Consider the following 24,746-nt stretch of genomic DNA (forward strand, 5'->3'; position numbering starts at 1 on the left):
GCCGCCTCCGCTCGGCTCCTGAAATAGCCCCGATGCTGCCGGGGCCGCTCCGGCGAGGCCCGCCTGTGCGCAGGATCCGCCCCCTCTGTCAGCGAGCCAGGCTGCTCTCCTAGCAAACTACTTTCGTTGCACGCTTTATTACAGAGGCGCCTCTGCCAGCCGCTTCCTAGCAGAAAGCCTCATGTGGGAAAATTTTAAATTCCCAGCCATGAGGTGTGTGGCGTTGCCCCTGTGTTATTTTATGTTTTGCTGTCGGAGCTAAGACTTCATGAAAACCCCCTCTCCAGAGATGGGCACCAACAAAACAACAGCCACTGCATTATCCCGTTTCTCAAGGCAGACACAGGTTCACCCAGAGGCAGAGCTGAGTATCCGGGTGAATACCCAGCAAGTTCCTGGCGGTAGCTAAACTACAAGAGGAACGGACCCAACCTTTTGGAGCGTGGGGATTAGAAATTACAGCCCTTGCATTTGCAAAGCACCCGGAGAGTAAATGGGAAGGAGTTGAGGCTCAGGAGTGGGAAAGAGGCGCAGCCCAATGGGCAGAGCAGAGGAACAGCACCGGGTGTTTTGGACTCCTCCGCTCGGGTACAGCGGGACCTTGGACCAGCAGCCCTGGCTCCCCCTTATCTGCCAGCCGGAGGCAGTAAACGCGCGCATAGCTCACGAAGGCCTTGGGAGGTTCAAGTCATCCACGCCTGAACGCCAGTGACCACAGCGCGCCCCGGAAAGGGCACTCCTGGGGTGGAGGGGGGCAGCACGTAGGGGCACAGAGTGTTACCCCGAAAGGTAAAAGCCCTAGGGGCTGGGGGCGCCTTACACCAGCACAGCACAGGCAGGGTGCCCAAGGTAAATTCGGGCAGCCGGCTTCGGCAGAGCAGGTCCCGATTCTGGTCCGGCGTCAGACGACCGGGCCGGGCTGCCTGGGGAATAGCTGGGGCGACGCTGGCATCCCAGAGACCATGTCCCGGTAAACGAAGGGAAAACCGATTTATCCTGCTGAGTGGCAACACCGTTGCTGCCGCATGAGTATGCAACAGGTAGTCCCTTATTTTGCAAAGGCTAAAGAGGTGGTGGGGGAGGAAAATATATATATATTCAATCAGAGCTGTATTTACAGGTCTTCAGGAACTGGGAGCAGCCCTTCGGGCACCTCCCCGGGCTACCGGCGCGGGCAGCGCAGCAGGGAGAGCACGGTGATGGGCGGGCTGCCGGCGGGGCCAGGCACCCCAAAGAAGTCCGGGGCCGGAGGGGGAGGCTGCCGGGGTCCCTCCCCGTCCCTACCAGTGGGACAGACACCCCCTTTCCCCCCCCCCCCCCGGCGGGTTCTTCCGCGAGTGGGTAGGAGATGAAAGCCCTGCTCCAGGGCACCCGCCAGCAGATCTGTTGGTGTCTTTGGGCTTTTTTTTTTTTTAATCTCTTTGTTTATCGGCTTCTGTCACTGCTCACGGTTTTTCCCCGTTGGCATCGCTGCCGGGATGCTTGGTTCCTGCATCCAGATGTGCCCTTTGGGTCACACCGCAAAGTGCCTTCTGTGGCAAAGATGCACTTGCTACTGCCGGGCTGCACATCAAGTGGAGCTCCCGGGAGACTTGGTTTGGCCAAGGCCTTTAAAAATTATGCAAAATACTCTGAGGAAGGGAAAACAGCAATCCTCCTCACAGGTGTAAGCCCCCTCATTCTCCCTCCGTGTACAATGTCAGTAATTTATGTGGTTGGGTGAGATGACCCAATGATGACTGGGTGATTCTGAGGCTACAGAAGCAATATGAAGTGTATCAGGTAGGCTTTGACACAGAAGATGACTTATGAAATATAAACTATTGTTACATTTTAATGACATAGCATTTGTGTCAGGCCATCACATGTTATCGGGGTTTCCTACCAAGCTGCTGTGCTCTTAGTTGGAGTTTCTTCTGGCAATATGCTGCTGGTCAGTTCAAGCAATGCTCCTTTTCAAGAATGCTAGAAGGCGAAAGAGATGGCAATTGCTGTGTTTCATCCTGAAAAATAGTAATTATTATGTAAATACTAAATATTATGGATGTTAACCTAGATGAGAGGTATCACAAAGGTTGTTTTGCTTTACTGTACTGCCACTCACACTTGGTTTTGGTTATAACTTTCAAGAATAGATGAGAATTCCAACTTCATCTATTAGATTTGCAATGTGTTTTATGACTGTGATGAAAAGGGAACTGCACTGTGATAATTTACGAGCACCCTGTTTTGACTTTGCCCCACGAACAGAACAGTTCAATTCAAAAGGAAAATGAAAGGAAAAATTATGGCTCAAGATAAGCCACTTTTCTACAAACAACAGCTGAGAGATAGTGCCAGGCTTCTTTGCACTGGAAGGGAAAAGAATTAGGGATGTGAAGAAAGAAGCACATTCACAAAAGGCTGGGAATTGTCCAGGAGAATTAATCTGAGACACTTGAGTGCCTGACAGAGTCCAGTTTACTCTCACAAATTTACCTTGCAAATTCTACATTGAAAATACATGAATAAATACCATTTTTGCAATTTTATGTTGGTTTTTTTTCTTTACACTAAGTTCTTTGTTTCAGCTGCTAAATGCTTTATTCTTTTAAGATGCCTTGTTCTATTGCTGTGCATCACTGATCACAAGCTCCTAAAGGCAAAGAGGACCAGAACTCAACCTGACTTCTAAGGAGGTGCTCTTGATAAATAAAGGCTCAGAATAATTGAAGGCCCATGACATGGCAGGGTGACCTCAGATCAGAAAGGGTACTGGAAAGCAGAGACTTCTGTAAACATGTATCCTTTTATTCTGTACATCTTCCTCTCATTGAAACATATAGTAAGGTTTGTTATTCCAGGCAGCACCAGTTCAAGTAGGCATCTTAATGAAGTGATTTATTCACATTAATGCTCAAGCAGAATAGCTGTGGAACTGAAAACATGCAGCAGCAAAACACGTTAGACTGAGACAAACGCTCAGTCCCACTAAGATCCCTTTATGTTGTGCTGGCAGTATGAAGCATTTAATAACAAAGAAATGCAGCCTCCATAACCCTCGCTGGGCACGTGCCTGGCTGGGTGCAGATGGCAGATTTGTGTGGTATGAGGAGGCCAGCTGTAGTGTTTTGGCTGTGTTCCTCTGTCCTCTGCTGTCTCTGCGATGCCATTTGGAGTTCCCTGTGAAAGTGGTGTAAATAGGCACGGTGTGAATAAGACCCTAATATGAAAGCTATGTACATACCACAGAAATCTCCACTGGGCTAGGCAAATGCCCAGTAAGGATTACTGATATCATATTTCCAATTTATTTATATCAAACCATTTTTTCCTTTATTTAAAACTCGCTCACAGTTCTCATAGGAATACCCAGTCACAGACGATCACGCCCGCCCTCATTCTCCTCTCCTTTTATTTGCTTGTAATGTCCAATTGTTTTCTCTTATCGTGAATTAGTCATACACTCCCTGGTGGTGGAACGGTTTCTTACATGCTTGTGTAGCTCTTAACATAACAGGACGTCTGGGTGTTGGTTGAATAATACAAATAATCAGACATAACACTTTTAAAACAGATTTATTTTGGCAATGCTGATATCCTTTGTCTGATTAATGCAGACATTTGATAAACCAAGTTGTACTTGAACAAATAATTATGAAAAGTAGATGCTAAGCCTGACTACTTAGATCAGCTATCGCATGTCTTACAAAGCGTAAGGCAGAGTTTCTGGCAGTGCAGGGCTGCCTAAATTCTTCTGTAGGGCTGAGGCATGAGAGAGCTTGCAATTACAGAAGATGTGAAGAGGCTCAATCTAAACGTAAATTTGTTCCTGAGCCAGCCCAGCTTACAGTAGCCTAAACCTAAGCTGTTATTTTCTCCTGTTTCAAATCCTTATTTGAGATTTACTTCAATGACACTGTAAGAACAGCCAACTTATAATGGCCAGGCTGAGAGTTATAAGGAAGCACTGATGCTCATGGGGCTAAAGCAAAATAGTAAATGAAGATGCAAATCCATCCATACTGGCCATATGTATGGATAAACCAGCATATATCTATCTGGTTGAGTCTATCATTTTTCCCCCTTTTTGTGCTGCAGATCATGAGTTGTAATTTCTTGGTGGCCACATTGTGCTCTGTGATTATACCATCCCGGAGGAATCCTAATCAGGGCCAGCAGGTGTTACAGTAACACGTTAACAACCGCAATGAGGCATAGCTGCAACAGACAAAATGTGTGACATTTTCAAGTACACAAATGCTATGGTTTTTTTGCAATCTCTCTCTCAACTGCTATCCCTCCCTGGGGGATTCAAATCCCCAAAGACCTTTTTTAAAGCTTTATTCCTAGTTCCAGGAGTTGTAGCTGGATTCTGCCTGCTTGCTCCTTATTTATACAAAGCCCCACTATTAAAAGTCTCAGTTCTTTACTGGAGCTTCTGTCCTGCAGTAACAATATTACTGATTGCCATAATTCCATCAGGGAATGGAAATAATTGCATGACTAATAAAGGACTTTAGCAGCAGCAGAAGGGTTTAGAGAGACTTTAGTCACCTTCATCCAAAACCGTGATCCTCCAAAGCCCATCACCCAACCCACAGACTCCTAGCTCTGTTTGCCATCTTAATTTTGGCCATAAAGCTCCATGGATGACCAGAGCTTTATCCTTGTGTATGTCCATCCGTACTCACTTAGAGTGCCAGCAATGCAGCCCAGGCATCATGTGTTCATCACTAATGCTTTCTGGTAAGGACCTGATCTGATGAGAAAACAGCAGCATCTCTTGCAGATGACCTGGTGGCCATGTGGCAGGGCAGCAAGTGGGAGGACTGGCTTTGAAGCCTTCTCCATTCTGCAGGGATTAAAGATCAAAACCCCAGATACCAAGGGGCTGATGGGGCTTGCTGACTGCTGTAAGTCATTTCTGCTGGTGCTGAGCCTTTCTGTGCACGCGTGAATCCTCCTGAGACTGGGAAGCAAACACGGCTCTTGCAGCCTTGCTGGGGTGAGAGCTTGGGCCTCCCTGTGCAAGGAGCCCAAGGTTGCCATGAGTGAAGCTCTCCTCCCCTTCCGGAGCATGAAAGAGGAGGAACCTTCCCCAGGTTCCTCAAACTCTGGGTTAACCACCCCTGCCTGGATTGAAATCTGCAACCCTGTCATGGGCGGGCATTCCCAAGTGTGCACACTTTCAATGGCCAAGGAAACACCAAAGAGCCAGAATGTAAAGTCCTACGTGTTCAGTTTTACAAGGCAGGTTTTTTTCCCAGGCTAGTGGCTGCTGGAGGGTCACAAAAGTTCATGCTGAGGCCTGACTTGGTCTATTACCCATTGTCCCATTTCCGCATAGTACAGCCGACTGTAATATGCAATGGGAAAAAAACCCCCAAAATTAATATATTGTGCTATCATACCAAGGGACATCTTTGAACCAAAGAGCACATATTAGGGTTATTGCCTATTTCAGAACTAAACAAGGCAAACATGCAGTTTCCAATATATTAAATGAATTTGTACTTCTCACAAACCATCTGCGACCTCAATAAACACCTACATGCACACTTTAATATTTATCACCCTCTCCCCGTTGTAGGCACAAGTACCTAGGATCTAGTGTTGTCTGTAGCATAGCACTGTGTGCCACTCATTTTCCAGCTCTCTAACTTTCAAGGGATCATTTCTTGCATTTCAACAAGTTTCTCTTAAAGTAGGATTGATACAGGTTCTTCTGTTTCTGGTTAACCCTTACATCCTGCAGGTGCAGCTCAACCCAGTTGGCCACTACTGTTTGTTTTAGGGTTTGAGGATTTTTGGGGGGATGGGGGAATATAACTGTACTAAATCAAGACTTACACAGCCATAAAACATTTGATTGCTTTGAATCCCTGGATGTTTGGTGATATTTAAAAGGGAGAGACCAAATAAATCAAGAATCATTGAGAACCAAAGACTGGCTTTAATCAGAAGCACCAAAGGAGGAACAGTGCATCTTGAGTCTTTCTTCACAGACAGTAAGGAGTGGCACAGAAAGGTAGCAGTAATTTATCAGGCATTCAACAAGGAAAAAGAAAGATGGGTTGTATACTTGTTATTGACTGAAGATAGAGGTTTTCACAGTTTCTTGTTGAAACTTGTATGCATTGGTATACAGTGGATATACTGTTTGTAAGATATAGCTTGATAGTACTTCAACACGAGAAATATTTCTCAGAATTATGTACATATTTGAAAAGCCAAGGGAGCAGACTAATAAGATGACTCCTGTTTGACAGTATTATTAGCTTGGATATTCTGCATGGAAAGTGTCACCTTACAGTAAGCAAAACATCAATCTCAGAATATTAGAAATTATTCATTTCTATTGGTACCATTGGCTGAAGAAAAGTCCAGAAAATATCATTCTGCACACACTCCCACTCTGATAACTAACTGATATCCCAATATAGCAAACATTCAATAGGATTAACTTCCTAGATATATCTGTGCCAAACTTAGCAATTAAAGAGTCAGTATTTTTCCACAGTGCTTCATTCCCACTGTATTATTTCCTCTTACTCCTAGCACCTCTTCAACTGTTTCTTTTCTGACCATTATTAAGAAGACTTAGCAGTATTGTAACTGTTCTCAGCAGTAACTAAATACCAACTTTTATTTTCATTTCCACTTCAATTCCTCCTAAGATGCTGTGGGCAGACATGCTGTATTCTCTATTTTATCTCCTTTCAGAAATTTCAATTAATCTACCTCCATTAGATCCCAAACCTTTAGGACCCCTGGCTTTAGTGCCAGTTCACTTCAAAGCTCTAGCTGGTTTTGATTTAAGTCTGTTTTTTTGAGACAGCTGCTCCCTACGTTTTTTCCTGCCTCTGAAAATCCTGAACAATTGCTTCTTACAAACACGCTGACTGTAATGGTTTAGGAGTTGCTTTGTCCTTGGTACATCTGCTGTTCTGTTAGGGTTCAGGAAAGCTGATTACTGAAGTCTGCTTCCTTGCCTGTGCTTCCACATGGAATTTCCTCTCCAACTCTCCCATCCAAATTTGGAGCATGTCATTGCATCCCTGTGTGACAGTCAAGCTCTTAATTATGCAGCACCTTTGAGGCAAGCCTATAGCTGCCTCCTGCAGTTCAGAGTCAGCCAAGAAGGTTCCACAACCTATTGAGAAATCGATGTTTAAGGAACGTGCAAACTCTCATCCATCAGTGTCTGAGTAGCATAAAACAAAGGCCCAGAAGAAGCAGAAACCAATGAACATGAATATGTTATCCTAACCTAAAGAGAAATGTATGCAAATAAGACTGCTTTCCACACATCAGAGGGATGTTTGGAAGATGGGCCACTGACTGCAGGGGTAGATGGAGGCACTATATACATACAATCTAAGCACAATATAACCCACCAAAAATAGTACTAGTGATACGTTCAGGGTTCCACACTCCTTCAGTAAATAAGTCATTGATGTTAATTTGTGAATTTAAATCATTACTGTTAGCATCTCCTATTCAGAATTCAAAGAACAAGCTTTGCTTGCATTCTTTACTTGCCTCATGGTGTATTACAGCTTGTTTCTGATCAGTAGCAGAATGGATAGTGATTTTTCCCTGCAACTGTAACAAATGGTTCATCAATACAGATTTTCACTAAAACAGGGAGTTAATGTTCACTAAAAAATATGTTCAGATCAGCAGATGCCTGTAGCATATCAAAGAAGTGTCCTTAGCACTGAATTATTAGAATCCCAAAAACAAGGCTGAAAAATTGGACACCCATTGTATTTTTACAACTCTTTCTGGCTCTTCTTTTCTGAGGCTAGTTTGAAGCAGTTCTTTATGTCATTTAGTACTGGAAATGCCTGCATTTTACACAGAATAATATACAATCTGATAACTAATTGATATACTGCATTTCAATTTGTAGAGTTGAACTCAAAACTATGTTGAAGTGCGCTTCCAGGTCAGAAAACAACAGGGGGAGGAAGAAGAGTTTTCTAGTATTTTAACTTGTAAGAAAGCTTGAAAGAAGAAAGTTTTGAACGAAGAAATATTTTCTGTTTAATTTCTTGTCTGGCAGTGGAATTACAGCTCTAATACTCTCTCTTTAATATTGTGAGGTGACAGCACAGTGCTAGCACTGACCAGTCTTGAGATGTTAAATGTACTTGATTGCCTTACCTGTGGATAATTTGTCCAAAATTCATATGAAGATCTTTTTACATTAAAGGCAAGATAAGCCAAAACCTCAGTTTCTTGAATATGTATCTTGGACTGGGAGTGATTACAAGTTCATGCTGCTGCCTTTCTTACACTGACACTGCAACTTCCTAAATGAACTTATTCTATCCGTCAGTAAGAACGGACACTTATTAGAAGGATGCCATAGCAGTGGGTATTTCAGCAGTGTCATTGCTGTGGCAGGAGTGACAACCAGCCCCCTTCACAGCAGGGTGCAGCACCACTGTGGGGTGCAGGCAACGCTGCCCACATCCACAGGTAGAGGCACTTGCTCCAATCCTGACCCCTCAGCCCTGAGCTGGGAGGATATAGGACTGGGGTTTGGTTTTCCACCTTTTCTTCCATCCATGCTGCCATGGGCTTGGCTGTCTGTCCCAGGGTTTTGTGTTGCCCATCTCCAAGGAGCAACTGGTGAGCTGAGTGATTTGCACATGGAGCATGTGGATGATCTGGGAGTGTGGGCTGGGGTGTGAGCTGGAGCCCTGTGTTCACTGTGTCCCTGCAGGAAGTTAAATCCATTGACTATAGTGGGCTAATCAGCTTGTGACCACTTGGGTCAGACTAGATTAAGCCCAGAATAAAGAGATAAAAGAGGAGGATGATTTCCCTACCAAGAGGGGATGTCAGCACTGAGCTGAAATCACAAACCAGCTAACCCTCTGAGAGAGTGCAGAAGGTGATTCAGCATTGGGTGTAGTGTAGACATTTATTAAAAGTAATAAAACCAAACTGTTGAGACTTTCACAGAACAACTAACATTCTTCTAAACACCAGGAGTTCATGAGACACACAACAAAGAGCAGCTGCCATTTATTTAAAGTGTTCTGAAGGGTTTTGATAAAATCTGTCTGTGGAGATTGTCTGGACAATTCACCTTGTGACAAAGTCTGAACTTACTGCAAGGTGGGAACTACACAGGGATAACTGGCAAAAATGGAAAGCTGTTACTTGTTGAATTAGTCAAGGAATATCACAATAGAATCGACATTTTGTTGGCAATTTCGAAGAGGAAGCGAATGCCATCATTCACCAAATTTGATGATGGCAGAATTTCATTCTGGTGGCTCAAGACTGTGACAGGCTCTAGGAAAATCTTAATGAAATTAGGTCATAGACAACTGTGGTAAATGAAATTTAGACCCATGCAAGACTGGGGACCAGAGATGAGCGAATAATTCTTTTTAAAACATATCCAGCATATTTAGCTTTTGTGTATGTCTGCAAAATCCGTTTACGTTTTTCCAAAACTCATCACTTGTTTCAGGAATTTCCAACGTAATTGTTCTGAATAAATCTCAAGTCCTAAATTATTTATAGCAAGTTCTCACCATTTCATTAGGCAGGACCTCGCAACACTTGTCCTGACTCCTGATGCCAGGTTGGTGGTATCTGAAAACAGCAGTGCAAACTGATTTCTGTGGTTTTAACCCCAGAACACCCTTCATTTATGCATGAATTAAATATGCTAAAGAGAGATTTCTAGAAGTTTAGAATTAGGTAAATTAAGTGAAGTTAAAGGGCAATGTATGATAGAGTAGAAAATGTCACGGTAAGACACAGAAAATAGATCAGCCTTTATTCACCTCTTTTGTATAAGAGGAAACCCTACAGGATTTTTAAAACATGAACTAAAATGTGGTCTTTATCAGAGCTTAAAGGAAAACTAAGTTAACACATAAAAAATGCATTTGAGAAAAATTACAGGAGTAAATATGGAGTGGAGGAGAACTGATCCTAGTAAAAATTGTATATTTGAAGGAAAACCATAGAAAGACTGTAGAGAAGCTCAGAAAGTTTGTAGCACCCAAAATGATTGTCCATTTTCACAGGACCCTCTCAGTGCTGTCATTTTACCAGGAAGGTCAAAAAAGCCTTCAATAGTTAAGAACATAATTTCAGTTTGCTTTGAAAAAGAATTAATCTGCGTGTTAAAAGTAAGAAACTACGTTGGTCAACAGCACCTAAAACCCCAGCTAATGGGCATTTTAACTGTGTGTGCTGAGAACATCTCAGAGGTGGGAACTGGATCAAGCTTTCATCATTCAATGAAGATTTGTGCTGAGCCTGTTTTGGCACATATTACAGACAACTAGCATTGGAATGTAATTATATTGCACACCAGATTTCTGTAACACTACTATCACATAGCAACGTGGAGAATTTGGGGGAAAAAACCTGGACAAGGAGAAAAAGAGAAACAAGCCATGTTACTTTCCAACTACTAATACCTCTAGTTCTAGGACATACAGTATATTTGGAAAACTATCCCAGTGCAGTCGAATGACAACTTATACCTTCCTCTCTTCCCGTGATTCACTTGACCTTTCCAAGTGGATGAAGAAGAGGTGGGTGATGGAGGGCAGGGAGAAGGAAGGGGCTGGTGGAGGCCCCATGAGACACCATAGCTGTGTATGATGCTTGCTGGCAGTGCCTTTTTCTAACAAATCCATCCTATGCATCACAGGCCTTGGTCGCATGAGGACACCCCTCTGCTTTCTGTGTGTCGTGGTTTAAGCCCAGGCCGTAAATTAGAACCATGAAGTCCACTTCCCCCCCCCCCCCCTTTCTTCCCTCCGCTTCTGGAGGGACGGGGAGGAGAATCAAAAGAATGCAGCTCCCACGGGTTGAGATAAGAACAGTTTAATAACTAAGGTATAACACAAATCACTACTGCTACCACCACCAACAACAATGATGAGAGAAATAACAAGGGAAGAGAACACGATACCGCTCGCCGGAAAAGAGAGCCCGACCGAAAAGAGAACGTGCCCTTCCGGGTAGCTCCCAGTTACATCCCCCGGCATGACATGCTGTGGTATGGAATACCTCTTTGGCTAGTTTGGGTCAGGTGTCCTATCCCCGCTCCCTCCCGGCCCCTCCTCCTCCCTGGCAGAGCATGAGACTCACAGAGTCCTTGGTCAGTCTAAACATCGGTGTTATCAGCTCTGTTCCCAGGCCAAAAGTCAACAGCTACTAAGAAGGAGAAAAACTGACTGCTACTGCTGAACCCAGGACACTGTGCTAGTGCAGAAGCCACTCACCCCCATGAGAGTAAGCAGCTTTGCTCTGAGGAGTGCCAGTATAACATGGTGGTTCACAGGAAGCACAGCGGTGCAGTTTTATTTCAACAACAGTGCATTTACGTTTGTGCCACCTCTCAGTTTTAATTCATGAATACATTCGTTTTGTATCATTTGCTTCATAAATAGAGCCTTTCCTGCAAAGGACCACTAAAGATCCATTATTTTTATTTCTTCCCCCTTTTCTGCTTTGCTGTTCGTTACCTTTTCTACACGAATCAATCTTGCTTCTCAAAAACCAGGCATGTGGGACTTATTCAGACAAAATGCTGATATTAAAATTGGGACACTTCCCTTTAGCAATAAACAGTGAACAATAACACAAACCATTATAGTATGACAGCCATCATTTGAATGAAGAAATATACACACCTGACTCATTCTTTTTGCTGTCTGCAAGCAGTAATGGATTTGGAGGTGGCAGTGTCATGCCACAGGAGGTGGCAGGAGCATGCCACACACAGATTATGTCCTTGTGTCTTTTGGACCTTTTTACTAAAAATCTGCATTGCCACACTCCAGAGATGTGCATCAATTTTTATAACAGTTGTGTTCTCTGCTGAAGACCAAAAAATATCTTTAACATCTGTTTAAATTGGCACTTGTCTCTCATTATTTTTAAGCTTATCAAAATTTGTAACTTTCAAGCTCTCTTTAATTGCTTTAATTTGGGGTTCTGTACACCATCCTTTTTCCATTCAAGAAAACAACTCACTATCTCAGGAGGCAAAGCCATGTACTATTTTAACACATTCCCAAAGAGATGAGGAAGGTATGAATGGATCCTGCAGTCTAGGTGAACACTCCTCATAAGAATATTATCCAAACAAAGCTATCAAGTATAAGGTTAAGAATTGGAATCTATATTGTTAGCCCAAGGCTAGCACACACTACACGCTACAGAGCAAAGCCTTTTAAAGAATACTATACAATACATTACAGATCTAAGCTTTTCAAAGCAGGATATGCAGGATTAAGGCTATATTTAAAACCAAACACGATAGGAGGGAAAAACCAAATGTGTAAAACATGACTAGTTGTTATGTAAGAACTTACACAGGGAAATAATTCATCCTCTGTAATGATATCAAGAGGGAAAAAGGTATTTCAGAATATTAATTCTTCCGGTTTTTTGTTTTGGTGTTTTTTGAGGTTATTTTGTTCTTATCTAATCTGACACCATAAACACTAAAATACTTTAATCCAAACTGCATGGCTGTTGCTATAACAGTGCAGAGCTCCTTTTGTTTGTGAGCCTCAGTCTTGTATTTTGTTTCAGCACATTTCGATTTCTCTTCAGTACCAGCTCAGGAGCTCAGGTCTGACATATTGGGTGTTTGTGACCACAGAAATACTTATTAGCTTCTTGACTCTTTTGAAATAACTGCAGCATTATCTGTACTACGCTCCATTTTCAAGTTTGTGACAGATATTCTCAGTACTGACTCAGTCTTGAAGTTACTTGTTTTTTCAGGCAAAAATGCTAAGATTAGTCTATCCTTTAGGACCATGTATACTGCCTATGTAATACATATCTATTTTGTAAGTGGCTTAGGATAGGGACTGTGTGTTACAGAGAGTGGAGTGTAAACCCAATGCCTTTATTTAGTAGTAACCCATGTTCTCTCTCCTTCTGACTGTAGTGCCCAGTGGCAGACTGGGATTTATTCGTGAGGAGATGAGCGGTAGCACAATAACATCTATTAAAATACACTTGTTATTCCTGCCGTTCTCATTCAAAGCTGAACACAGTAAACACCCAGCAACATAACCTCCTTTGTAATCGATATGTGTAAGAGGTTCCTAGACCCTATCCCTGTTGTTCCATCTTCCATCCCCAGGAAGAAACGCTGTGACAGAGATGGCAGCATTATCCACAGGAGGATACTGCTTCTCCTCTCCCTCCCCCAGGCTCCTAGAGAAATACATTGCCTTTGAAACTCATGTACCAGGATATTATTCAAAGATCTATGGATTCTGATTCTTGCTATGGTCTGCTCTTATGGCTTTGTTTTCTTGGCAGCGTGGGGGAGGGAGGAGGGAACTGGATTAGGCTCAAAACCACACGACAAAATGCAGAAAAAGCTCTGCATTAGGCATTTAATAATCTGCATTTCTAGAGAATTACTGAATATGATGGAATTATCTCCAGAAAATTCAGTGCATTTTAAAATAGTTATTCATAGCACTTAACAAACACTTCACATCAAAATAGATTTGAAACCAATAGTTTTGTTCCGATCTGGTAACCATTGTTACGTACCGTAAGAGAGAAACAAAACAAAATGCCCAGGTTTACCCTACTTTACCTTTAGAAGCATAAATGTTACACAGATAAAAATAATCAGAACCACTCAGATGGGAGTACTAGGAAAAAGAAGGGGATGGCAATTAATGTTTTCAGTGAAGTGAACAATTATCTTCCCATTTGTAAAGACCTTTACCGCTGGGAGAGGACTACAGTATTTCCATGAACATAATGTGGGGAGAGGGCTGGGGTTTTGGTTTTGTTGATTTATTTATTTAACAGAGGAAGAAAACTACCTAATCTTTGCTCAGGGTATTAGATAGATACCATGCAATGGCTCAAAACACTAATTTGCTTAATTGTATTAGTCCAGTCCCCTCCTGTTGAGGGAATTCAAGCTTCAATGGGAAATTCAACCTCCTAATGAGATTATGGTGATGTTCTCAATATGAAGCTGTAGGATGGCAGCAAGATGGGCAAAGGAGCCACGCGTTTCCTTGGTGACTAGCTGAGTGGTTAACCCTGGTAAGGAGGGGTGGAGGGAAGAATCAGTCTGAGTGACAACATTTCATCCTTTAAACTTCAGTTCATGGCTGAGCAAAGCAGAAACAGTGCCAAGGAACCACTATGGGGAAATTACCCTTGTTTTAATCTGTCTCTTCCAGCTGATGTCAGTAGAAGGGGACAAGACAAAGGACCTCAAGCTGTGGTGAAGATCATTAAAATAGAAGAATATAAAGCCATGGATGTCACTGTGCAATCTATTAAATATTAATTTCAGATGAATGCAGACATTTTTCTTTGTTATGCTGTTTGATTCTATTATTATTATCTTTAATCTATTTTGTATAGTTCTATTCCTTTTTTAAGCTCCTTCGTAATGAAGGTGCCTTTTAGACAGCTCCACCAGCTAATCAGATTGCTTTCTCTTCATTACTCACATTGAGCTTTCAAAGCCTGAAGCCTAAGCTAACTGGTATATATGGTCATGATTTAAGCTCTGTGGAAAAGCTGAAACTATGCCAGAAACACAACACATAGCTATGTTTTTACTGCCATCATATTGAGAGCAGGTGAGATGCTTTTAATTAGGGACTATCTAATCACAGAAATGCCCAATTACTGTACAGGAGTAAACCACATGTGTTTATCATTCAGAGATTGCAGTAGAAACAACTAATAGCCTTTTTTATGCCATTTACTCAAGAAATTGTGTTAAGACAAATTAAGAGCAACATTAAAGAGATGATGTCTGTGTATAGAGAAAGACAAGAATTTTAGGGGGATATATTATTTTTTCCCAAGGCAAAGATATATTTCTGAGTCAGAGGACAACATTGCCCACATGCAATTAAGCAGTCTGTACCCACACACATGGATCCCCTGAGCCCAGCTTAGTTCATTGCACTGCAAATCTAAAGGATTTCCATCACAGCCAGTAAAGTTAACCTGTTGTCAAAAACACTCATAAAGGCAAAATTGCTCCCACATTCACAAGACTGCATATGCAAAGAAAGATGGAGGTGCAGGCCCATGGGATAACTTGGAAGAAGGGCTCCAAAGGTTACATGAAACCTTAAGTGCTAGAAAACTTACTCTGACCACCAAGCAGCACTGGCAGGTGATTTACCTCTCTGGCATGTAGCTGCTGCCTATGAGCGTGGCGTCAGGGAACAGTGTCCTGGTACAAGGGAAAGAAGAAAAGGAGGTACCATTACAATGTAAAACCAACAGCAGGCGCTTCTAATTCCTCTAGGCTCTAATTTAGTACAACTGAGAGTGTCATCAATTGCTGAAATCTTTTCACTATTTTTAAACCTTAGGGAGCAAATGGAAATCACATTTTAAAGACAGAAACTTAATTAGAGTTTTTGAGAGCTAGTCATTTGCCAAAGGAGAAGCATCAAGGCCAGTACTACATTCCTTACCTTTTCTCTCCTCTGGGAAGGCTTCTGATGTCTGCTGCTGATCCAAATGGTGTTTCCTTTATTGTGGATTTGGCTGCAATGGCTCCAGGCAGATCATTTTGATGTAGCTGCTCATCAGGATTAAAATAGAAGAATCAATGGATTTTTCAGTTTGCTTGTGTTCTTGTTTTCCTCAGTGCTTTTAGGAAAGCCTGTAATTCTTATAATCACACCCTGATCTCTGTTCCCAAGATCTTCTGTTTTCAAAGATACCTACACTGTAATCAAAGTTGCCATTATGGCATGGGTAGGTGTACCTCCAGCATCTCACATCTAGCTAGATTCAGATTAAAGGTTTCTGCAACCTTTGGCCTAATGAAGCCAAGGGCAGGGAAGCTATCATAGCAGAGGGGCCCTTACAGTCCCACAGGGAATGCTGGCATCTGCTTGTGAGAGCTGTGATCTTGGTAGCCCTTCCTCTGATGGCTCCTGCCTACCTGGCTTTGCTAAAGTGACACCTCTGCCTCCTACCTCTGCCTCCTAGAAATACCTTGTTACCCCCATTATGATTGGATTGTCTGTAGTTAGGTCTTCAAAACATGACCTTCTTCAGTCCTTCAGCCCAAATATTTATTAAGTGCATGGCCAGTTTTGCTCATTAAGCAATCACATCTCACAGTTTATGTGGGCTGAGAGTTTATGTATCTCCAAACGCAGCAGCTATTGTTGTGGCAGTGACACACATCTGCGGCTCCTCCTCTTCAGCTCTGGATTTTTTCCTAAAACTGTTTCTTTCTTGGCTTTTTTCAAGATTTTTTTTTTTTTTTTTTTTTTTTTTTTTCTGTTTCTTGTTGGCCTAGAGCCCAAAGAAAGACGTTCTGGTGTACTTCTGAAAGGTCAGCAGGAGTAGCAAGCTGGCAGCCTAAGAAGTTGAGAGCCTGGGAGGAAGGCAAGATATTCACAGCACCTTTTTAAGGTATTTGATACATAATCAAATAAAATCAAACATTTTGAAAAATAAATGAGGAGCTCTTTTAACTTCCCTAACAGGGAAAGAGATGACTCCTCCTGACTCCACTTGGTGGAGGAACCTAATTTAAGCATCCAGATTTAGATGAGTTACGTATATGATGTGATGACTCCTTCCCACTCCTGTTCATTTTTCCACTGCTCACATGGGTAGGAGATTCAGATGTATGTTGCTATTTTTTTAGCCATGTGATGTGACCCTTTATTGCTAATGAGAAGAGATTAACCTTTTGAAATGTGAGTCTGAAATTACACTCTCTTCAGGGCTAGAACCAGGAGCTAATATAATCTTGTAGAGCATAGGAAAGAGCTATGGAGGCACCGGAACCTCAGATCTGAGATCTTTGTCTATAATAAGAAAATCTGAACCCTTATTAAAGGGCCATTTAAACTGGCTAAGGATCACAATCCCAACTAATTCTGCTTTGGCCAGGAACAGAGAATAGTTAGAGAGTAAGGATGTGAAACCAGATCTCCACCCACAGTTTCAATGGGAGAAAAAAAGTCGTCTTCCAGATGAGTTTTGCCACTGACTAATCCTAAAATATCAAGAATTTTGATTTTCATGGAGAGGCCTAGGAACTAACATGAGCTCTTAAAACACAGTCCCAATACTGTTTGGAACTGAATTTTGGGTGTGTAACATACACTCATGTCAGTCTTTGGTGTACTATGTTTTGAACAGAGCAGCAAGCACTCATGTAGTCATTCCCTTAGAAATATCCATCTTGGTTACAGAAACACTAGTATTATCAGAAAATAATTACTAGTCATTAGGAGAGAGCACCCTCAGCTGACCATATGCTAAGAGAAGGAGTGGAATATAGGCAATATTATGTGGAAATTTGAAAACAAATGATGTGAAGGCAAAGAAAGGCCAAGATATACCTTTGATGTGTTGCATTACCATAAAATAAATATAAATGGGATAAAATACTCTCATGATTCCAATTCAGAATTTGAGGAATTAACCTTAATTATGGCTCTGCCAGAGGTGGATGGTCAAGGACACAGGACTTCTAATTGCCAGCAACGTTTTCAAACTATTTGCCATATGCTTAGGTGCTTGTGTTTCCACAGGGAGGATTAAGAAGGTATAGTGTAATGGCATTAAATAGGTTTATCCAATCATTGTGGTTTAACCCCAGCTGCCAACTAAGCATCACATAGCCGCTCTCTCACTCCCCCTCACAGCAGGATGGGGGAGAGAATTGTAAGACTCAAACCTGTGGGTCGAGAGAAAGATAGTTTAACGGGACAGAAAAGGAAGAAAACAGTGATGATAATAATAATGTTAGAAGAATTGAAATATGCAAGTGATGCACAACACAGTTGCCCACCACTTGCTGACTGATTCCCAGCCAGTTCCCAGCAGTGGTTCCCGACCAGCTTTCCCTCAGTTTATATGTGAGGCATGTTGCTACATGGTATGGAATATACCTTTGGCCGGTTCGGGTTGGCTGTCCTGGCTGTGACCCCTCCCAGTTTCTTGTGCCCCCCCAGCCTCCTTGTTGGCAGGGCATGAGAAGCTGAAAAGTCCTTGACTTAGGGTAAGCGCTGCTCACCAACAACTGTATCATCGGTGTGTTATCAACATTATGCTTAGACTAAATCCAAAACACATCACTGTACCAGCTACTAGGAAGAAAATTAACTCTATCCCAGTGCCAAGTCCCAGTACTGCAATGGTAGAAAAAGGTTTTGCTGCTGTTACTGGCACAGTTTCAAACAAAGCAGAGGGCTGGTTTCCTGTGCCACCACAAAAGCAGACCTACATGTATATTTTAGAAATAACCAAAGCGCATACAAGCAGATTCTAGCTGAAAGATGCTTCCACTCACATGCTAACAATTTCGTTGGCAAGATCCAGACTATGCTTTTAATATTATCAACATTTGTTTCAGTTTTCCTCTTCCATTTCAGTCTGTCTGCTTCTTTCTTCCCTTTTCTTTCTCTCTTATAACTCTTTTGCACCCATTGCAATAGCGTTCTGCAGGCTCCTGTCAGTCCCATCCTGTAGGTATGAAATGTGCACAAGACTTTCATGCTATGGGTCCTTGGATCCTGGCCTGAGAATCTGAGCCCTGCTTGCTCACCAGGGCTGCCCAGGGAGCACTGGTGTGCAACTTGTATGGTGTTCAGCTACCCCCTCTTCTGACTGACAAGACACAGCTTTGATGGTTCGTCTGGGCACACCAGGACCTCAGCTCAGCTCAGCTAGTGCTGACAAGGTAGGCATCTCCTTCACTAACTCTGACAAGCTGAATGTACAGGTCTAATACTAATGAGCACAATTTCCTCCTCCAGTACCTCAGTAATATTTGCTTGATAATTCTCATGTCTTCTTCGTTTGCTCCCCCACTTTCACTCATCTAAATTCAGTCTACCTGTGATACACTCCCATCCATTCTCCACATTCTCTTTGTTTTTTACTCAAACACTCCTCTAATTCTCCTGCCTAAAGACACAGTAGCCAAGTGCACTGAGAAGTTAAAGCGCAGATAAGCAGTTACAGACCTTCCAGACCCCGGCTAACACAGCCTTGTATGGTGTTAAATGAGAAAGAAGGGTATGGGTCAAGAGAGAGGTCAAGGTTCCAGCCATGACTGAGACATACTTTCTAATTAAGAGCTTTTAAGGGAGGTCAAAGATGAGGCCAGACGGGTTAAGGTTGCAGTGTGCAAAAGGAGGAAGAAAACAGGGCCAGATCCCTGCAGTCAGCCTTCGCTGAAGCCTCCCGCAGGAGACTGAGGGGATGTAAAGAAGATGGAAAGCATAAGGCATTGAATGCCCCAAGCAACACCTGACAGATCTGACTCTTAGCTGAATTACTACTTGGTGTGTAACATTTGAGTTAGGCTTGACTGTCCCACATCCCTACTCACATTTGCATTCTCCCTCTTATTCATTTTAGTTACTCTTAACCTTTTGCCATACAGGAAAATGTGAGCCTTAATGTTTTATTGAAAGGCATAGCACTTTCAGAAAGCCATTATGGCAGCATAACCTCTTTCTCTTCGCATGGCAGAGCTGGGAAAAATTAGTCTTTCTCTGAAACCACTGACTTGAGAAGGGTTTTTAAAAAACTGAAACATACAGAAAAGCCCCATATTTAATGGGAATTCAGTTTCTAGATAGTGGCTGGTTAGAACTGGATGGCTGATGCAGTTAATCAACCCTCATGCCTGTTGATCAAGCTGATAACTGATGTACTCCAGGGACTGCCTTCTGACCCCTCCAAAAATGGACAGGCACCTGGAGGCAAATGTCCAATTTTCATTTGGACCCCTACATTAGACAAAACCCTCTTCAAAGCCTTTTATCCCTCAAACAATGATGTTGACTTAGAGTTGGACAATGCACAGGAAAAGTTGTCTTTATTGCAGAAAACCAGAAATGCTCATTTTCTCACCAACCAAATTGCATGCTGTGTCTATTTACTGGGAAAAGAGAAGTTGAACTGGTCAGGATAGCTCTCTTCCATCCTTTGGGTTCCATTACCAATAATGACATTTTCAATTTCAGCAGACACCTAAACTTTTTTATGAGCTGCTAGCACAGCCTGCCACAATTTAAATCTATACTATCCAAATACATTTTACCCATCAGTATCTTATGACCCAGGAAGACATAAAACTCAATTTACCCATTAACCTCAGCTTCCTGAAACTGCAATTACTGCCCTGTGGACAATCAGTAATTGAATTGAATGAGGGTAGCATGCAAATGCCAGCCAGTGCTAGCTACTGCTAAAAAGATAATCCCACATGCTTACAAAAATTTATGTAGTGCACAGACAGCAGGTAGCAAAGCAGAGTATTAGAAAGGAAAATGCATAAAGTAGCATGTGCAGGGATTAAGGAGATGCAAAAGATCAGACTCACAGGAACCCACCCAGTGGGAATAAACAGCATATTATATTAGCTTAGGTTTACAGTTACATTTAATAGCATGCAGTTATTACTTTTGCATTGAAAAGCATTTTCTGAGCGGATGGTTTCAACACAGAATCAGATCTTGTTTTTCTCCCTGACATTTGTAATTCAAGATGTTAGCTAGCATTTCATACAGCCTCGTGTGCCTTGCCCCAACCTCCATGAAAGGGATCAAGGCATCACAAATAAGGACTGGAGTTAGTAGAATGAGATTCAGTTTGAAGTGCACTTGTCTTTCAACATTGTTACTTTCCATTTTTTTTCCTCCATGACTGTATGCTTTTGAACCATGACTGTATGCTTTTCCAGGTCTGCAGACAGAGCTTTTGAATTTATCAGTTTGATCTAAGTGTAGGAGACCCTAGTCTCTTACAGCTACATTTCATATTTCATGGCCTCTGCAGAGATATCTCACTGGTTGCTTGAGTGCATTTATTATGCAATCTCACATTTCTCTCCCATTTAACTTGTTTTGTTTAGTTTCCTGGTTCCAGTCCTAATTTCTTACTTTCTTCCTTCACTACTGGAAGATGCTCCAGTAAGCAAAAAATGCCAGTTAAGAGCTTTAATCACCATGGTTTTGATCTCATGCAAGGCATGCCTACGTTAGAATTTTAATTCAGATCAAGATTATCCCTTTTACTGCACTTTCATTCACATTGCAGAATTGTGTAAAAGAAAATGAAGTGGATTTCTTCTAGAGGAGTCTAAACCGGAAGATATTCTTCAGAAGCACAAGATAACAAATTCTGACTGCGATCAGCAGTCAGTGTCTAAGGCCGGACCAGAGCAAGCCCAAAGCAATCCCCTCCCTATATCTTTGCAGATCCGTATGAAGACAGGCTGAGAAAGTTGGGACTGTTCAGGCTGGAGAAGAGAAGGCTGCGTGGAGACCTCATAGCAGTCTTCCTGTATCTGAAGGGGGCCTACAAGGATGCTGGGGATGGACTCTTCATTAGGGACTGCAGTGGTAGGACAAGGGGTAATGGGTTAAAACTTAAACAGGGGAAGTTTAGATTGGATCTAAGGAAGAAGTTCTTTACTGTGAGGGTGGTGAGGCACTGGAATGGGTTGCCCAAGGGAGTTGTGAATGCTCCATCCCAGGCAGTGTTCAAGGCCAGGCTGGATAGAGGGTTGGATGACATGGTCTAGTGTGAGGTGTCCCTGCCCATGGCAGGGGGGTTGGCACTAGATGACCTTAAGGTCCTTTACAACCCTAACTATTCTATGATTCTGTGATTTCTGTGATCCTATCCCCAGCACCAATTCAAGGTCTATTCATTTTGGAACACATTACTTGTTAAGACTGACATAACATCCACAGCATACTTAATTGTATACAACTTTATCTTGTTTTGAGTGATGCCTTGCAAGAGCCTACAGAGGATCTACAGTTATCTATAGAAAACAATATGCTTTTTCTGTATTTTTTTTTTTTTGTTGTTGTAAGTGATGTCTCTTTAATGTGATGTTTGACTTATTAGAGTGGTTGTCTGGTTCTCCTCTTTGGCTGAACTTGTCTAGGTCTGACTGGAAACCCTGGTTGAACTCGCTTAGCTGTAACAACACTTCTTCTAGTGATCAGATGGCTACTACCCATTCTGTGTACTTTTGCTTATTTTAATCATGTGATGTAGGAATTTTTATAGATATAGTAGTGGCAGTAGGTTATTTTACATAGAAAGATGTATTTAGGACTGACACCTATAGTGGCTGGTGTAATTAGATAGAAGAGGCAAGGTATGACAGCAAAGGCCTCCAAAATGGGAACATTAGATGCAATCTAGAAAAACAAAGGCCTTGCCTGCAGATAACACTAAGGATGTAAGTACTCACCCATGGTCAATTAAAGATATGCACAATTTGGAGCTGGGCAAAACCAGTGTTAGAAGTAAAAGAATAAAATGCAGTATCCAACACATGTAAAATGCACTGTGTATCATAAACATGGATGTAATGTACTTGCAGACCAGTGAAGAAAGAGCAAGGTGTATGAGAGAGTCAGCAAATACGAAAATAGCCCCAAGTGGAATCCAGAGTGATGAGGTGGCCAACATCATATTCCTCCTGGCAAAGAACAGAATGAAAGCCCATCATCAACATCACACTCCATCTAGTGTGTGTGCTCATTTGTGCTTCTCTGCAACAATTCAAACTGATATTTTTGTAAACAGTGAGAAGTATTCACTTAATTAGATAATTGGGACTGTGAAACCTAGTAACTGAACTAATAGTAGTAACTGTTTACTGCATTTTATTTAACTCTACTACAATTTTTGTTAGACCAACAATTCTCGGCTTTGCGTACAACGCATGTCCCTATTTTTGCCTATAACAAGTTTTTGAGAATAACAAGCTGATTCCAGTTAAGATTTATTTTGTTGCCATTTTGAGTAATCCTTGTGTGGATGCACAGAGTTCATAAGAACCTGCAAAGGTGAGTTATTTCAGTATAGATTTGTATCCAGAAGAACACCAGTGATGCAAGTTAAACATAACCAAGTTTAAACTTTTAAATGCGTGAACATAGAAATTTTCACTGCTTTTAAACTGCTTTCCATCTGTTCTTCAGCTGACAGAAATAGTGCAACCTGCCTGTGCTTTCCTTAGAGCGGTGACTATACACATTTAGTGCAAAACCCACCCATCTTGTCTGTCCTCCCTTGCACATTCCACTGAAGGGAATTCTTGAAGGAACATCAGACTGACATTGATATGGAGCAGTTGGTAGGTATGGAAATCAAAGAATAGAAGACACATAGAAAAATTACATTGGGGATCTAAAAATATTTGTGACATCCAGCCATCATGGACTGCATGAAAAGGGAGATCCATCTGATCTAATTTCCTTGGATGTCTAAAAGCCATTCAACCACATCCCTCATTGAAGGGTCTTAAACACACTAAGATGCCATGGGATAAAAAAAAGTCCTCTTGTTTAAATGATAAAAGACCTATTGTATAAACCTATGCTGAAAACACATTTTTGAATGCAGCACTGGCCTTCTTGAATAAAAGACAGAAATAAAAAAAAACGTACAGAGCAGGGCTGTAGTACATTTAAAGGTATGAAATGGCTTCGATAACACGAACAATTGAAGATATAACGACTTGTCAAGCCTGCAAAGGATATGACTGACGGAAACATTTGATAAAGGATCTTAAATTTATGGGAAGCATAGAAAAGGCAAAAAGAAAACAATTGTTCAGCTGTTTATTCTGGTAAGAACGCTGGAGAATGAGATGAATTAGCAGGTGATAGGTTGAAAGTAAAGGGAAGCACTTTTTCCTGCAATGCATTGTTTTGCTGTAGAACTTACTACCACACTATACTGAAGATATCAATAAGCCACATGGGTCTAAAAAAATGCAAGCAATCAGACCAATTCTTGGAAGAAAAATCCATTGTGCTATTACAATTAATCAGCTCAGGGATAGCAGAAGTTCACCACCAAGATGTCTCACCCAGCAGGGGAAAAACTGTATTTTCTTTAAATCCTTGTCTATTATAGGATGGCAGTATGGAAAAAGCCTCTATTGATGTTTGCCTATGATCATGGGGGATTAAGTTTAAAAGGCCTGAGCAACCCTTTCCACTTTTCTGTTCTTAAAAATTGAAATGGCAATGAAGCAAACAAAGCAAAGCCCTAATGCAGAGGTCATCACCGGCTACAGATGGATATTTTGGTTTCCTTTTTCTCCCAGCGGTTATCAGAGCTCTTTGGATTTTGCCCCCCTCCTGACATGCCACTAGAAACCCCATTAAGGGCAGCTTGAAGTATCCTCCAAGAAGTGACCCAAGTCAGAAACCTGTCACATAAAGTAAGTAAATTCTTGACTTGGCAGGTAACACATTTTGCCCTACTGCCTTCCCTCCCACTTTTCATGCAAGCGTGGACAATTCCATAAAACCTGTGTTTACATCGCTACTGTGAATTTGCATCACTGTCCCTGAGAAAGAAAACTGACTGCTTTCTTCAGTATCAGCCAGCTTCCAGGGATCCCTAATTTCCTGCCAGCTACTGAAGGTGTCTCTAGGATTGTGTTTCAATGTAACACATTGAGATACACCTGGTAGACTTTATAACCCTTAAATGCAACATGAGGAGGCCTTAGAGGATGTGGTAAGGAACTCTGAGTTAGAGAAAAACGTAACGATTTTAATCTAAAAAGCATCTTAATTCCCACAATAAAAATCATAGCAAATACCCAATAGGATTCCTCCTGCTTGACTCCAGGACCAAAATCATCTTCAAGAAATAAAAATTTGAAATTATAAATAAAACCTAAATGTTTCGTTAAGTATTTGTTAGGATCTACAGAAAGATGGATTCTT

This window comes from Psittacula echo, assembly GCF_963264785.1.
Source record: "Psittacula echo genome assembly, chromosome: 2".
Classification (NCBI taxonomy): domain Eukaryota; kingdom Metazoa; phylum Chordata; class Aves; order Psittaciformes; family Psittacidae; genus Psittacula; species Psittacula echo.